Source organism: Pelodiscus sinensis, chromosome 27, assembly GCF_049634645.1.
Source record: "Pelodiscus sinensis isolate JC-2024 chromosome 27, ASM4963464v1, whole genome shotgun sequence".
Classification (NCBI taxonomy): Eukaryota; Metazoa; Chordata; order Testudines; family Trionychidae; genus Pelodiscus; species Pelodiscus sinensis.
Genome location: NC_134737.1, coordinates 546587 through 559201, shown reverse-complemented (window position 1 = coordinate 559201; position 12615 = coordinate 546587). Strand labels below are relative to the sequence as shown.

General features: G+C 41.1%; 1 protein-coding gene across 3 annotated transcripts in view; it reads left to right on the top strand.

The window, feature by feature from the left end:
• The window catches only part of LOC102449041 (bile acid receptor-like), a 47434-nt gene that overhangs the window by 20235 nt on the left and 14584 nt on the right, over positions 1-12615 (top strand). The window contains exon 1 of one of the 3 annotated variants that reach the window (XM_075909974.1): positions 5339-5617. The exons of 1 other annotated variant lie outside the window; for it this stretch is intronic. The gene's annotated coding sequence lies outside the window, so the exon portion shown is untranslated. Of the gene's footprint in view, positions 1-5338; positions 5618-12615 lie in introns of those variants that run through there. One more of the 3 variants, XM_006118804.4, reaches the window with a different exon arrangement.

Here is a 12615-nt window from a genome sequence, read left to right as displayed (position 1 = left end):
ACATTTTAACAGAATTCTGCCTTCTGAAGGCTATTCTTTCTGCATTATACAAAAAGCTACATCAAGGGACGGTTAAGGCTGCACAAATAAGTGATCAAAAGTCAGGAAATGCCAAACAAATCTTATTGCCAGAGCTACAGAAGTGAGCACAAACCTGCAAATTGCCAAAGAAGAAAACCACAGAATGAACTCGCAAACAAAACTATTCCCCTGTCCTAGATCCCAGGGTTTAGATCAGTGTTTCCTCTATTTTTCCCATCCATGTGCAGATTGTTTCCATTCATGTGTGGAATAATTTTTTACGTGCACCGAGGCACACCAATAGAAGCAAAAACCTAGCTGTGGGCACTCTGCATTTGAATGTCTTCACAAGTGCACAGCTTACAGGGAACACTGCTTTAGACTGTTATTATTTTATTATATGTATAAGCAGGGCTCGCCAAGCAGCAGCGAGCCCTGCTCGCCAGCCGCGCGGTTCTGCACTCTACGCACGCGCAGATCATTCTGCGCATGTGCAGATCGCTCTGTGCCGGCTCTTCCGGGTTGTAATCTACTTGCCACGGGCGAGTAGATTACATTATTTGTCGAGCCCTGTGTATAAGAAGAGGGTCTAGAAACCACAGGCAGGTTGGGACCCCATACTGCTAGGTGCTGTAGACATATAGTAAAGATAGATGCTGGACCACTAAGTAAACTTTCTTAGATTAAGACAGGATGCAACAAGTTAGTAAAACAAAGTCCCAGCAGGGATGGGGTGTCAGGTGGCAAGGAGAGGGCATGGGGCAACAGTAACATTTCTCACAAACTAGTTATATGCACCTCAGCCTCCAAGATCCTTTAGTAAGTAACAGTAAAACTGAATTAAGATCTCTTTGACTATTCCCTCTCTGTTGTAACAATACAGCACTTGGTTTGAAACGTTTTTTCTGGTTCTTTCCTCCCCAGCCTCTTCAAAATCAGTAAATGAGTAAGTGACATCATCGCTACCAAAGCCACCCTCATCCATTCTGCAATTCCTAGTGGCTGATCCTCTATCTTCTGACATGTCAGTGGTGAAAGACCGGGCCTCTAATCACCTTCAATCATTGTACTGCATCATGAAAGGTGCCATAAAGTGAAGAGCAACCTTTTGAGAGCTTGTATTTCTTTAGAGATCCTCCTGTTCTGTCATCTCCCCATGCAGGACATGAAACTCCTAATTTTGAGGGGTGAGCAATTATTTTCCTTTCATATGCACTGTCACTTACATTAATAGCTGCAGAGAATTCCAGAACACGCTGAAGGACAATTTCCATTTTGGCAGCTCTAGGCTCTGATATTTTTATCTTAGTACATGTGAACCAATCATTAGAACTGTAATACCAACAAAAATATGTCCAATCAAGATGAAACTGGCTCTCTTGCAGAGAGCCAGAAGAAATATTTGGCAACACTTAAACCCAGAGATCTTAAATGGAATGTAAGTAGTGGATAGGCTTTTCAGCTGGTCTTCTGCAAGGGTGAACTTCACCCCTACTTCAAGAATTTAGAACACTAGCTTCTGCATGACTGGAAGAATATACCATACAAGAACATAAGAATGGACATACTGGGTCAGACCGAAGGTCCATCTAGCCTAGTATCCTGTCTGCCGACAGTAGCCAATACCAGATTCCCCAGAGGGAGGGATCACAACAGGTAATATTCGCATGATCCCTCCTCTGTCACCCACCTCCAGAGAAACAGGCTAAGAATACCATTCCTACCCATCCTGGCTAATGGCCATTGATGGACCTAACCTCCACAAATCTATCTAGCTCTTTTTTGAACCCTGTTAAAGTTCTAGACCTCACCACATCTTCTGGCAAAGAGTTCCACAGGTTGACTGTGCGTTGAGTGAAGAAAAACTTCCTTTTGTTTGTTTTAAACCTGCTGCCTAGTAATTTCATTTGGAGTATGTCTAGACTACATGGCTCTGTCGCTAGAGCCATGTATATTAGTTTACTAGACATACCCAAATGAAGCGGCGATTTAAATAATCGCCGCTTCATTTAAATTAAAATGGCTGCTGCGCTGAGCCGATCAGCTGTTCATCGGCTCAGCACACTAGTCTGGACACTCCGCGGTTGACATGAAAGGCAAACCTCATCCCATGAGGCATAACGAGGCGGTCGACAAATGCTTTTGATGTCGACTGTGGAGTGTCCAGACTAGCGTGCTGAGCTACAAACAGCTGATCGGCTCAGCGTGGCAGCCATTTTAATTTAAATGAAGCGGCGATTATTTAAATTGCCGCTTTATTTGGGTATGTCTAGTAAACTCATCTACATGGCTCTGGCAACACAGCCATGTAGTCTAGACATACCCTTGGTGTCCCCTGGTTCTTACATTGTGGGAACAAGTAAATAACTTTTCCTTATTCACTTTCTCCACACCACTCATGATTTTATAGACCTCTATCATATCCCCCCTTAGTCTCCTCTTTTCCAAGATGAAAAGTCCAAGTCTTTTTAATCTCTCTTCATGAGAGACCCGTTCCAAACCCCTAATAATTTTTGTTGCCCTTTTCTGAACCTTTTCCAATGCCAATATATCTTTTTTGAGATGAGGCGACCACATCTGTACACAATATTCAAGATGTGGGCATACCGTGGTTTTATATAGAGGCAATAAGGTATTTTCTGTCTTATTCTCTATCTTTTTTTAAAAATGACATTCTAGTTGCTTTTTTTGACTGTCACTGCACACTGAGTGTATGTTTTCAGAAAACTATCCACAATGACTCTAAGATCTCTCTCTTGAACAGTTGTAGCCAAATTAGTCCCCATCATATTACACATAAAGTTGGGATTATTTTTTCCAATGTGCATTACTTTACATTTATCAACATTAAATGTCATTTGCCATTTTGTTGCCCAATCGCTTAGTTTGGTGAGATCTTTTTGAAGCTCTTCATAGTTAAGACTAAAGCAGACTATCTTGAGCAGTTTGGTATCATCTGCAAATTTTGCCACCTCACTGTTTACCCCTTTCTCGAGATCATTTATAAATAAGTTGAATAGGATAGGTCTCAGGACAGACCTTTGGGGGACCCCGCTAGTTACCTCTCTCCATTCTGAAAACTTACCATTTATTCCTGCCCTTTGTTTCCTGTCTTTTAACCAGTTATCAATCCAATCTGTATCTTTATCATCTTTATATGTTAATGGGAACAATTATTAATCCAATAAATAGGTGAGCAGAAAATCTGTAGGTTTCACAGTTTCCCCAAGAAATGGTGCATTTAGGTAATTCTCAAAACACAGTATATTTTGCATTTAATATTTTTTCATTATAATATTATGCCTGTTTTTATTCCTGTAAAACTGAAAATACATACAGCCCCAAGTAGACTGTTTTGATGCACAAGTATTATACTCATTTTCAACTGCTCTTTCACAGTTTTGAACATCTTGCTGACATCAGTTATGCTTCTTTTTCATGGCATATAGTAAAAAAAAAGCTTTAATCAAATTAATTAAATTTATATAGTCCCACATATAATAGTTATTGTGGTACAATTAACAATGAGTTTTCTGAGGATTCCTGATTGTTTTGGGGTTGACTCTTGCTTTTATGTAGTGATTTAAAGTAAAAAGCTGAAACATAAGTATTTGACATTGAAATAGCCAACATTACTATCCAGGCACTGTTGCCCCTATGTAACAGATCTCAGATGGACTTTTGGAGAGCTAGCCAAAAGCAATAGATGACTCCATGATTTCTATTTTATTTTTAATGAAAAACAACAAAAGTGACCACAGTGATTTGTAATCAAAGTCTCAGTAGCTTTTAAAGGGCTATTACTTTTCTGAGATTCTGCCCTTTGTTTAAATTTTGTTTGACAAGTGCTTTATAAATGAGCAGAAGAGGTGGTTTATGTTTCATTAATGAGGTTGATAGTGGTTAATTACTGACGTGACATAAACAATCCAGTGCCAGATCAAGCAGGAAGGGTCAGTTATGCAGAAAAGACCCAGCTGGACCTCAGATATGATTTCCTTTAACTATTTGAATACCTAATAATTTATAGACCATATCTCCTGAGAGCTCCAACCCATAAGAGCTGTGAATTCTATGGTTGTGATCAATGCTGGGCTTGGAACATAAAACAGTATTCAGGAACAGTAACTTTCTGTGGAAGCTGTCTACTAAGCTCAGACTCCAGAAGATGCCCATCACATTGACCATAAAATAGATGGAGACATCTTCACCCCATAGGTTGGTCTGGAGAAGGATTGATGCTAATGAATGAAAAGAGACTGCCCAAGTAATGCGATATAACAAACATAAGAGGGTCATTCAGGTCAGACTCACAGCATCATCACAGTTGATTGTTCTTGAATATGAATATATGTGTGCCTTCCATACACTGTACTTAACTGGTATGTTCAGACTCCAGCTCCTGACATATACAACATGTTCTATCAATATCTGTAGCCTGAATGTATGAGACTAAGTCAAATAAAGTAAACCTTCCCACTCAAGCTAAATATACTCACTGAACTGGTTGATCAGACAGGGCTATTAGAGTTTTCAAAGCGGAGCTATGCCTTATTGCTAAACAATTTATAAAACAGTTTATGCTGATTATTTGCCTCATATGTTTACTTTCATTTGTTTGTTTAAATTAATTTGCTGTGCTGGGAACTAAAATATGCTATCAAGATTGTTCACAAGAACTATTCAATCTATAGCAAATATATATAATGAGCAGGTAATCCTGAGGAAACAACAAAATCTGCTGTTGTAAATATGAAACGCCAATAAAACCAGGAGCAAATGAGATGTGATCTGAATTCAAATGTAAACACTCAAAAGACCCACATACAGAGATTTCCTAAAGTTCTTGCGAGTCCATTCCAGAGGTGTGCACACTGGAATTATGTGCTGTTGCGATTCTGAGCTACACAATTCTAGATATGTTTAAACTATAAAATACACAGCCATAACAGCTGTCTAAGTGCTGACTAAGAAATGGCAAAACTATAGTCAATGTGTAATGGAGACATGGATTAATCTTCCCTTACAATACAGCAGCAAATATGTTAAATTAAAATATATATTAAAAAGTATTAATGTTTACATAGTTTAGAGATACTGGCTACACATAAAGTTTCCAAATTCAATTTGTTCAATGTACATGTTCAGATAATACTATTGCAATGGTCTCTTACTAAGCAATATATGTTCTCTATTAATATGCAGAGATGCCAGTGTTAAGCAATCAAATTAGGAGAATGTCAAACTCTATCAAGAAAGCAAAATATTTAGAAAGCTGAGGAGAGAGAACTCTGGGAAAATATGACGTGAGAGTCCCAATGGCCTCTGTCCCTGATGATACAGTTATTATTTGATTTATGTGGACTTGTAGCTGCCCTTGCTTTGACCCTAGGAAGGGCTGTGTGGGAAGTTTGTGTCTCAGATAGGCTGAAGCCTTGGTCTGCAGAGTGTCTGGAGCCTAAGTGTATGTAAAGAAACTGATAAATAGGGAAAAGGCCCAGTTTGCTCCAGCTGGAAATCAGAAAGTTGAAGTAACTGCTGCATTGTCATCGACTCATTCTAGGAAGAGAGGGCAGTATCTCTGGAACTACTGTATGTAAGTATATAATTCAGTTTTCTAAAAGCTTGGGGATTTTACAGTGCCAGTCTACACACATATTAACTGTTTTCAATTAAGATATTTGCAGTTTAGAATACTTTTGTCATCTGATTTTTAAAATGCTGATCAAGGAACAATAAAAATATATACTTTTTAAATAAGGTGTTCTTTACTGCCAGTTATTTTGTTTCAGGAGTATTACACATATGTAAACTGATCTGGTGACCTACAATATATTAGCCATTCAAGAAATACATTTTCCCCACCTGAAGATAACGAAGTGCAAAATTCAGTGTAATAATAAATTGGAGTATTTCTAGTCATGTCATTATCATGCAATTGCAGATTCTGAGCCCTAAGGATTCTGTGCCACATTCAGGATTAGATTGGGAGGTAAAATTAATCCTGTATCTGAAGAACAAATGTGTCTGACCTGTATAAAAATAAATTTTATTGTTTATTTCCTTTTAAACTAACTTTTTTTAAAGAGATGGATCCGTTTCAATGTTATCCATTCCGAACAAACCATACAGACAGATATCAAAGCTATACAGTGATAAAGGACCTGTCTCCATTTATTTTTCCAATTTATTTAATAGTTCCTTTAAAATAATTACACACATAGCAAGTACTTGAAAGATAAGTAGCAAAGCTTACACAACAGTCATAAAAATATCTATCAGTAAGATAAAGGAATCTGTTATGTAAAATCCCCTAGAAAGGCACCATACTCACAGATGAACATAGCAAATATAATTTACGGGAAAGAGGGAGGATGGGGGATAACTGCTTTCTGAGGAAAGTTTAATTTGGATTTCTTCATATATTTAAAAAATAAAAATCCAAAATAAATAAAAAATTACCCCTAAAGTGCATATTATTATTAAAATACCTAAGTTATGAAGCACTGTTATCTGATTCTACTAGCTTTCTTTGCAAAATGAATCCCCTCTGAGTTTAATGACTGATGTAGTTAGATAATTGCCTTTGAGTGCAACCAAATATACTACCTGGGATATCAGAATATAGTAGCCAGAATGACCAGTAACTTACTGCACATTTTGTGTTTAATTTGCATAACTTCAGAAAGTACAATTCCTGCTCTGGAAACAAAACAAAGCAAGGATCAAAACTGAGATTGAAATCCACTGCCTAATTTGTGTGGTTGTTCATTCATGCTTTCTTTCCCAGGATATGAGGTTGACTACATAAATCTAAAAGACCTTCAGCTCAAGTTCCTGAAATTCCCTCGAAGCAAGAAATTTCCCTTTTGACACAACTGTCAAAATATTTACGATAGATGTTAATGTACTGTCAATTCAGACATTTTGAAGAGCTTCTTGGAGGGTCTCCTTAAAGAAATATGTTCCACATAGTAATAGTTATAATGAAACTATGAAAAACAACATCTTCTGCCATTAATAACATGGAAACAGATACACAGTATGTTTTTAGTTTGTATGCGTGACTTCTGGTAAGTGACTCAGATGGTTTTGGGTCACAAGTTCATACTTTGCCATTAAAATCTTACTTTCCCTTCACTTGATAAACTGAAGATAACTGACAAATTCTTTGATTAGGAATAATAGCTGTATATTTCTGAACCCTGGTATGACACACAAGATTTACAGTGGATGGGTAACCTACTGCTTCAGTAGACATTCCAAGTTACATTTTGTCACTTGCTGGAGATTTAATACAATAAAAGTAAGGTTAGAAAAGGAAAACAATGTGATTTGCAGAAGTACCTGTGTTATTTAGGAACCTAAGTACCATTGACTTTCATGTTGTCAATAACTTAGGCACTTCTGAAAAAATTACTCTAAGTCACTGTAGAGAGGGTATTTTACTTCTTTTATGTGCTTCCTAAAAACTATGCAAAAAGACTTTTAATACAAAAAGCTTAGTAGAAATAACATCAGAAGCAATAAAAAAAATGAGCTGGGACCTTATACAGGAAACAACTCACCATAAGGCAGCCTGAGCACTAAAGTGTTAGCCCCTAAGTGTTTCATTAAATGTAATCCTACACAACTGATATGATCGTAGTTGTTCTTTTTAAGGGGTGTATCACATTTCTCAGTCTATCACACTGTTTTCAGTCTCAACGTTCAGAAATTTTATTTTTTAGGTTAAATTCTCCAAGCATCATCTCTGTGCAAAGGTGATTTTTTTGTCTTTTAAAAGTGTAAGTAAAAATGGTCAAATAAGAGAACTTTGTGGGTGTGTAATTTATTTCTATTATAAAAAATGGTTGTAACTCTACTGTCTGAGGCAAAACATTAAAATTACAAATTTAAAATTTATCAGTGAAACAGCTGTCATTGAGAAGAGTTTTTGAATATTCTGGTATAATCTGCTTATGATTTACCAAAGTACAATACTTTGAAAATTGCATGATGAGCAGTGGCTTTTTTGTTTGTTGCTGAGTTCAACGTATGCAACTAAGGAAGGCTGTGTTTTGTGTGGATAAATGCCTAACTTAGAAGTGTATGTAAAGAATACTGCAGGTGGACATATAGGCTGAGGAAGTAACTTCCACAAAATTCTTGGTTCAATCTCTGCAGCTCAGATTTGCAGGTGAAGGCTCATTCTTGCTAATCTCAAATGTGAGAGACAGAATATTCCAGTTTATAGCATATACACAAGCTATTGACAATTTTGCAAACCAGCTGCTCCTTAATGTCCTGGAAAGTGAAATTTATTCTTTTAGTCTTTTTTTCTATTCGCTACCTTCTCATTCAAGGCAGTTTCATACCTGAAATTTATATTAAAAGATGGCCTTGGCTGTATTTCCAAAAGTCAGGAAATTCCAGTTCCTTGTAATTCATCACTATGACAATAACACAATCTTTAATTCCCAGATAAATATGCAATGCTTCATTTTAATATCCTTTTGATTGTTTCTTTTTGTGAACAAATACTCCAGTTTACACTGACCCGGTGTAAATTGTAAATTCAGTGGTCACAGCTGACATTCACATATGTATGTGTGAACATGTTGTTTAGGTTTATGTGTTAGATGCCCAAAGGGATTTTGAGGTGCTTATGCCTAACTTTTGGGTGCATTGTCACCTAGTGCAATCCACTGACCTGAGTTAAGAATTTAAGCTCCCTACCTACATAAGTCATGGGGCGCATTGGATGTCTCAGAATAGGATTCCCAAAACACAGTATTCTGAGCAAGTAGCCACCCGTCAGCCAATGGAAAATGCCAAGTAGAGGGGAGCATGCTTAGCCATTGACTTGCAGGAAACTAGGAGCCTGTCTTTGCCTGGATTCTCAGTTATGAATCTTCTTATGGAGTTAGACACCTAAATTATTTTTTACATGAAATGTTAGGGGCAGGACCAGCAGCAGCAGTCCTCTTATGGTGGGCAATAAGTTGGACATAGTTCACCAAGGTTAGCCCCTAGAAGTCCACCAGCACTTTATTTACCTGCGCCTTTGCAGGCACGACTTCTTGAAACTCCCGTTGTCCGCGGATTGCCATTCCCAGCAAATGGGAGCTGCGGGAAGCAATGTCCTGGGCTGTGCCATTTCCTGCAGCTCTCATTGGCCAGGAATAGTGATCTGTGGCTAATGGGAGCTTCAAGAGGCCATACCTGTGTTAGCGCAGGAACATAAAATATTGGTGGCCCACCAGGGGCTAACCCAGGCAAACTGCATCTAGTTATTGCCCACCACTGTATTATAATGGAGGTTAGGTCCATAAAAGGCTATTAGCCAGGGGATAAAATGGTGTCCTTGGCCTCTGTCTGTCAGAGGCTGGAGAGGGATGGCAGGAGACAAATCGCTTGATCATTATCTTCGGTTCACCCTCTCTGGGGCACCTGGTGCTGGCCACTGTCGGTAGACAGGATACTGGGCTAGATGGACCTTTGGTCTGACCCAGTACGGCCGTTCTTATGTTCTTATAATCTTTAGCCCAGTAGTTAGGGCTCTCAACCAGCAGGCAGGTAACTCAAGTTCAATTCTCCCATCTACCTGCTATGAAGAAGGGATATAAATTGGATCCTCCACCTCTCAGAGTGCCCTAACCTGCTGGTGATGTTTCTCTCTCCATTTCTCCTGTTGAAGTTATTCTGCTTTGCATACATAATTAAATATGTATTAGGTGTGAGGGTATGTCAGGCTGACTCTGTAGTCCGGCAGTTGGGATATTCAGCTAACCGTCCCAAGTTCAAATTCCTGCTCTGTAAAAGGCAGAGGAGGGAAATGAGCCTGGGTTCCCCACATCCTAAGCACTGGAGGCTGCTGCCTCTTCCCCAACTCGGCTGTTTGATGTGAGGTTAGGCATGCTCTGATTAGGCATGTCGGGTTGAGTCCTGCAGCGCAGATAGACAGGAAATGCCTAATCTGAGTATCCCGCTGGAGTTTAAGTGTGATAAACCACCATGTTCTTAGGCTTTGCAGCTATGAGTATGCTCACTGGCTGAAAATTAAGTGCCTTCGGACTTTGACAGTGGAAATATATATACTTAAGAATTTAAGGGGCCTTCATGGTTATGGCAGCATCTGAGCAAGAATTTTGAGGATCCCACAGTGCCTAAATGTTGGCAACCTGTGTCCTTTTGTGGAACTAGCTGTACACTGTAATGCAGATAACACAAAATGACAGAATTAAAGTTGCATGTTCAATCTTAACTTTGTCATTTCCTAACTTTGGAGAGCTTTTCTATACAACCTCAATGTTCTGTGAGGTATTTTTTTTTTAAATATACAGCATAATTTAACTTTTGTTCCTCCATGACCCCGAAAGACCATCACAAAGAGCCCAATCCTGAGATGCTCTCTCAAACACCACTCATTTAAGTAATTTGAAGCTTCACCTCAAGGCTGATTTGTTACATCAGAATCAATTTATTAATCTGATATATTACACAAGTGAATGTGGGCTTTGTAAACTCAATTTACATTTCTGTATCTTTGTAACTTTATTTTACTTTGGAATACTTTTTTACATAGAATAACTATCAAAAGGATGTTGGAACATATGCTTTCAATTTAAAATGATGCATATTTACCAAAGGAAACAAATTTAGACTTTGCCCATGCTAAACTGATCTGATTGATAAGGCCCCCTCCATGAGTCACTGAGTCACCTTCCTTTCAAACAAATATTTACCAGCACAGATAACATAATGGCAGCAGTCCAGCCTCACTGCACCTTTTCACCTTGTGCTGGTAACACGAGGTTTTCTATTCCATGGATATGTCTATGGTGGGGGTGTATATTAATGTGTATTTTGGGAAGGGAAGTATATGCCTCAAGATATGGCTTCAATTCAGGTTCCCTGGAGTCATAAAATCATTTTCTTAGGGACAATACATAAACTATTCCATTAAGTCTCCTGTGATCATCTTTTAGGTGAGTCCTTAAGACTCAAGCTCCTGTCTGCTTTGTAGGAGTTATTACAGATCCCATGATGAGTATGGGTATATCTACATTGCAGAAGAAGACTTGCCTACCAGCTCAGGTTGGCATGGCAGAGACCAATGCTAGCTTTGCTCAACCTATAGCAGTGGTCTCCACTTTTTCAATTTAAGTGCAATGTAAGATCTACCTCAAACCCAAATACCCTGGCCCACTTCCTTCCCGCCCCTTCTTTGAGGCCCTGCCTGTGCTCCACCCCTTCTTCCAGGCCTCACCCTACTCACGCCATCCCCTTTCCTCCCCCACTTGCACCAGGCTGAGGTAGGGGATTGGAGAGCAGGCTCTGGTCTTGGGCCAAGGGGTTTGGAGTGTGGAAGGGGCTCTAGGCTTAGCCCAGGGCAGGGGAATTGGGGTCCAGGAGGGGTTTCAGGGTGCAAGCTCTGGTAAGGAGTTTGGGTTCAGGGGGACTCCTGTCTGGGGCAGGAGGTTGGGTGCAGGAGGAGGTTCAGGGCTGGGACAGGTAGGTTACCAGGTAATCATAAAAAAATACCGAACACGCTTCATGGGGAGAGCGGGGGGATGGACTGGCCGGGAGTGCAGCGGTGCTGGTCGGGAGGAGGGGGGGGGGCGGGAAACAGAGCTAACGGGGGGGGGCAACGGGGCTGGCCAGGGGAGATGGGGAGACCAATGGGAAGCAGGGCTGGTCGGTGGGGGGGGGGGGGTCAGGCGGAACGGGGCTGGCCATGGGATATGGGGGGAGGGGCAGCCAGAGGGGGTGGAGCTGGACGTGGGAGCTCAGGAGGAGAAGGAGGAGGAGGAGGAGGAGGGGAGAACTGGCCGCTGGAAGCAGGGCTGGCGGGGGGTGCAGTGGGGCTGGCCGGCGAAGATCTGGAGCAGGAACTGGCCAGTGGGAGGCAGAGCTGGCGGCGGGGGGAAGGACTGGCCGGGGAAGACCGGGAGGAGAAATCAGGGATAATTAACCAACCAGCCAGCTAGGAGAGGGCGGGGGAGCAAATCAGCCAGTGGGGTGCAGGACTGACCCAGGCTGTGCAGATCCCAGGGCGCTCCCGTCCCGTGTGAGTCAGTCCAGCTGCAGCTCCACCACACGCTTCACCAGTGCGCAGGAGGAAGTACCGGACTGCCTCTTCTCCTCACACACAACCAGGGCTCCCAGCACCAATCGCACCCCATCTCCCTCCCAGCAACTCCCCCCGCCCCCGCCAGGCTTCCGTCCGGTGCCCAGCCGGAAAACCAGGAAATACCGGACATTGCACATGTCCGGTATTTTCTGGATTTTTTTTACTGGGCAGCAGGCCCAAAAACCAGATTGTCTGGTAGAAAACCGGACACCTGGCAACCCTAGGGACAGGGGTTCAGGAAGCAGGCTCTTTAATTAAGATAACTTCCAGGTGGTGGAGCAGCCGGGTTAAGCCAGCTCACTCCTGCCCTGACCCTGCACCACTCCTGAAAGCAGCTGGCATGTGTAGCAATGGTGCCATGTGCTGCCCCTCAGCTACAGGCACTGAGCCCACAGCTTCTACTGGCCACAGTTCCGCATTATTGATCAATGGGAGCTGCAGGAGCGGTGTCTGCAGGCAAGGATGGCACGGGGAGAGCC